This window comes from Cupressus sempervirens, chromosome 4 (assembly GCF_028749045.1).
Source record: "Cupressus sempervirens isolate cs-2001-9-10 chromosome 4, ASM2874904v1, whole genome shotgun sequence".
Classification (NCBI taxonomy): domain Eukaryota; kingdom Viridiplantae; phylum Streptophyta; class Pinopsida; order Cupressales; family Cupressaceae; genus Cupressus; species Cupressus sempervirens.
The window spans coordinates 654,174,457-654,180,171 of record NC_143121.1 but is presented as its reverse complement, the minus strand read 5'-3'; positions in this window follow the sequence as shown (position 1 = coordinate 654,180,171).

Sequence of the window (5,715 nt, the reverse complement as noted above, 5' to 3'; positions counted from 1 at the left end):
AAGTTGGAAGATGCTCACAAAGCTATGAATTCAAAGCATTGAACCCTCCGAGCAACAAATTATTATTATTTTATTTCATTTTAATTTATTTGTTGGAGACCCAGTCATACTTTCCGTCCATAAAAGAGTAGATATGAATGTAGGTTTCAATTCAGTTGATTGTTGGTCTACATTAATACAAGGTGAAGTTAGTTGAATTTAGACTATGAGGTTGATTATGATTTTTTTTCATTTAGTTTTATGTCTCAAAATTAAAATTTAAGGTGTAAATTTTGATTATTAATTGAAACATAAGTATATTATTTGTAGAATCAATTAGTTTATTATTAAATTGCAATAAAGAAATTGATATCTTATTTTTTGAGTGTGTTATGAATAAGAACAACTAACTTATGGTGGCATTAAAGATCTTTCTAATTTGTGTTGGCATTAAAGATATATTGCAACATCATAATCAAAATTTAATATAGAAATAGATTGTTAGATGAATGTTATAATGGTCACAAGTGAAAAAGGTGATATTAATATACATTGATATTCACATGTAGCTTTTATTGCATTCGGTAGTTGTATAAATTTATTATCTTTAACATCTAGGACTAATTTCTAAAACAAATATAACTTTTACTTGTGCAAACAACCTACAAATTAATAGTAATAATATTAGTATAGAACTACTATATATATATATATATATATATATATATATATATATATATATATATATATATATATATATATATATACTGCATAACATGAGGTAACACTCATATATGAGACAAAAATTATGTTGTAATCTATTTCGTATTCACAAAATAAGAATGAAAGTGAAATTGGCTATACCAAAAAGCTCATTGCAATACATGAAAAGATACTAGAAAGAAGTGGAAGTAACACCATCGCTCTCATCAACCTAACATCTTGGAAAACATGTTGTTGCACAAAAGCATTGATATCAACAATTAATGTTTGTTGCAAATGACATCAAACAAAAATCCAAATTAAAAGCTCAAACTCACAAAGAGACAACTGAAACTATAAATAAACTCTTCACACTTGATTTTACAAGAAAAATACATAGAACAAAACTCTCACTATGATAATATACTTTGTCATAAATAACAATACATACTAAAACTCACAAATCTAAACTAGGCACTCTTAACTCGTAAAAACACTCAAAAATTAAACTTGGAGAACCTTTATATGCAACTACAATCTTTGAATGATATTGCTCCTAAAAACCCTAGAGACCCCTTCTTTTGAGTCTCGAATCTCCTTGGTTTATCAACATAATCCAAAAAATATAACAAACATATTCAAACCCTGGAATAGATTATGCTTGCATGTTGAGTTTGTAACTCCTTTTGACATTTGTCCACCACCTTTTGACATTCATTTTTTAGACTACCACTTGTCCAACTTTGTCTTCTACTACTAAATATTTAAGACGTAGATTCAAGAGAACCCTTAAATTTAATCATGTTTCTAAGTTTTTAACTTTGCAATCTTTTGGTTATGCTTGAATTTGGTGATGAAATTGTATGTGTTGTCAAAATTATATTGAATGATGCTTATTGGTTCATTTTCTAATTATAGTATCCTATAATGTTAGTACCCATAATTAGATGCTTTATTAGGACTTGTTAGATCCCATTTTGGTGACTTTGAGGTTTCAATGCTTGTTATGCATGATCTTAGCAACTTGTTAGTCTTCCCCACATACTTTTACTTATCCCAACACCCTTCTCAATTTTGGCTTCTTCTCCAAGGTACAAAATGTCAATGGTTTCATGTCCCCAAGGATTATTGTCCAAATTCGGCTTAGGACCCTATGTCAAAGAATTTATAAGACATTTGATCATGTGGTCAGTCTGAATTATTTTTCAATCTTGAAATGATGGATTGAGTATAAAAAAACCCCATCTCTCCTCATTTTGGTAGTCATTGTCAAGTGTTGGCATTTACTATCAAGTTTTCAAGCAATCAAGAACAATTGAGAAATTAGTTTGAAAATTTAAAAGCAAGCATCCAAGATCAAATTTTGCCAGGTCTCCAATTCTTCAAGATCATTCAAGTCAAAGGAAATCTTCTCCAATTGAAATGATTTTCTCACCCATGATAGCTAAGTAGAGGAATTATGCATCAAGAAAGAATATACTTCCCTCCATTCATATTCTCTCTCCTTCATTGTGAGTGATTATGAAGCATATCTTCATTCAAGATCCAGGAGTGGCATTCATATATCCATGCATTTCTAAGGGCATCTTTAATTCTACATGTTACATTCCAATGCCAATTCCTTGATTTAAGCTACATTCAAGCATCTTCATGGGTGTCAATGATTTCTACATTTGTCCATAAGGATTTATTCAATGTGAGTTAATCATTTACCTTTTTACATAGCTTATGCATTTTTCAAGATTGATTCATGTATACAGGTTTGACCAAGGAAAATTCCTTTATACAACCTTTTCTCCATTTTTTGTTTGTAGGAACAAGTTACAAAGTTGTCAGAAAAAAAAAAAAGATCATAAATTGTCAGAAGATTCCTATAAAATTCAGTCAAAAATACCTTGTATAGATCATCAAAATTATTTTGTAAATAAGTATAGATAGCCAAATGTATTTTGCACCCTCCATTTTGATACTATATTTAGCCACAAGTTAGATATGCATTCTAGTTCCCTTTTCTATAATTTTTAGCTTTATATTAGCCCGTATCAAATTGTTATTTCTAGTTCTTCAATAACTCTCCTAAATTCTCATTTACATTACATCTTCTCATCATTTCCATTTTCATCACGAAGGATCAGTGTCTTACCTAGTGCTTGAGTCTCCTCTTGAGCTCGGTGAGGCATCTTCCTTCCAAATGTCCAATCTTAAAAAGGAGAAGTAATCTACCTATTCATATTGCTTCCCTTTTCACCACATACACTATTTAATATCGTTGGAATTCATTAGTATACTTAACTAATCTTGATAATGCAGTCCATATAACCATGGGTGTACTCAATGTGAAATAACTTTGGAGAGGCATACAAGAGAAACCAACCAATGGATTCTTCATAGCTATTTGTTAGTGTAAATGCCATTTATACATTAAGTTTACTTAGGCTCAATTGGTTTAAGTTAGTTATTATACATAGGATCAACTTTATTATTCTAAGTAGAATTATTGGAGAGAGATGATAACTCATTATTTAATATTTGCTTCAAACATTCATTATATATGTCCTCTCTTGTAAATTATTGTTATTCTCGCTACTAGTATTGTTCATGTTATTGCTATTGTAGGAATTATAATTATGATTTTGGTTCTACAAGAAGGTGTTTGGAGTAGCAGATTATAGTTGATAGTTGTTTTGGTTTGAGGGTAGATTTAATTTCATCTAGATGAGTTCATTTGACAATTGGGATAAAGTCTTCGTCATAGCCTCAAATTCACGAGCCAAATTGTTATCTAGTTTAGTCGGGGTAGTGCTTTTCTGCTAAAAATGCAATTTTATGGGGCTCATAACTAAGGTAAGTAACTATTGATAGAGGAACAATAGTTTGAGTGATGGGTATATGATTAAGCGGGGCCATTTGATTGTTCATTAATTGATCTCCTGATGAATATTATTGTGAGGTAGCAGCATTGCCTAAAGCATATGGAGTTGTTAAATTGCCTCCACCTTAGGGATCCATCAATTGTGTGAATGTGACTGCTTCATTAGAGACTTTCTCTAACATATCAATATCTCCTAGGGATATCTTCTTAGAAATATATATGTGAGGGGATCAAGGGCCTTGAGATACACCTAAAAAATAGTTGCTTCATCTAAGGGATAAGAAATTTTAATCTTTTGGTGTAGCTTGTGGAACTGATGTTAAACATTGTGATGGGTTTCTTTGGCTCCTTTTTTGTAGTAATAAAATGGTGATGTAATGTAGTTGGATCAATTTAGAGCTTGAATTGGCTAAGGAACTTTATTTTAAAATCCTGCCAAGTGGAGATTGACCTACACAGTATGTTAAGGTACTAATAGTATGCAAATTCCTTCGAAGTATATGGAAATGACCGAAAAACCACGTCTTGATGTACAATCTCCTTGCAATTGTAGATTTTCTTAAAGATGTGAATTTTTTTTCTGTTGTTAATTAGTATCCATACATAAAGAGAGGATATAATTTTGTAGGATTTTTGGGCAACTCATGGAGTTGTATCATGATTTCCAATGGTGAAATTTGGGCATTAGCAAAGAAGGTTGTTGGACATAATGGGGGTGGTGGCAGATTTTGACTATCCAACACATTGATAATATAAGATGATGATGTTTGTGCAAATAGATTGTGAATGTGTTGAAATGGAGATCCAGAGAAAGAAATCAAAATAGATGGAGATCTAAATGTGGGCGTTCCCTTTGTGTTGCAAGTTTGATGTGAGTGGGTAATAGAAACTCTCCCTTATGAGGTGAAGATCTCAATACTCACTTAGAAGCATAAAGAGGGTATAACTCAAGATCTTCCAACGTTACAAATTTTAAATTTTGTGAATTCGGGCCCTCCTAGTGCACTTCTATTGAGTGTCATTTTTACTCAATGACAATGACAAAAATATGATGCAAATTTCTCTCTTGAAAGGTCAATGAAAATCAAGCCTAGGGTTCCTTTAGGCTATTTGTCAACCACCTAGGTATCTTAATAAGAGATAGATGTGAATGTCCACAAGGTTGCCTTTGTTGGTTCATAAAATTTGAAACTATGAAAACTCCAAAATAACAAGAAGATAATGAAATTCTAATATTTTTTATGCTTTATTTTTAAAATTAATTTAGATTTTAATTATGCATCTATTATGAATTTTCCTAACTACCAATTTTTATATATAAAAATGCAAACAAGAGCAGGGTGATGAGAGACATAAGAAAATTTGTGGAAAGTAAATCCTAAAAGGGCATAAGTCACTATTGAATTCTTTACAAGCTATATATATGAGGAAATGGTAGGAAATCCACATAACCTAGAGCAGCACAACCATAACTTCACAGATACAATCATCAAAGGAACTTTCTCAAAGGTTGAATTTTTTTTTTCAATTAATTGAATCATGTACACACACACAAAATATTATTATGAATGCACCAACAAAAATTCCCTCTCCAATTAGTCACAATAGAGGAATTAAAGTAATTATGACAAACTCTATAAATTTTAATATTGACAAATATTAAATGTAATAACCAACTAGTTCTATCATCATCATAAATTTAGCAACACAAATTCATGAAGACACAATACTCAAGAAAGAATAACCACACCATGAATAAGAGAACCAATTGTGTATCTTTATTGCAAAAACATGTCGACCCATAATACATTATACAATCATACATAGAGAACCAACCTCAAATTTGTGATTTTTAAAGATGGGTTTCTCCCATTCAAATATGAAAATATAGCTCCAAACTTGTTGTTAATTGGCATGCAATTATTTTCATACTTTTATTTTGTGCATGGATTCATTACATGGATATAAAACATGAGAAGAAGAGACTAAGAGATGAAGTTGAGACTCCAACTATAAATGATCTTTGATATACACTTTGAACTCCACTCTTAATATATTGAGTCTTTCTCATCCACAACGTTAGAACTCCTTGTATGAAACTCCTATATAACTCCAAGGAATCTCATCTTCACCAAAACCCACAAAAAAATTCTAAAATTATT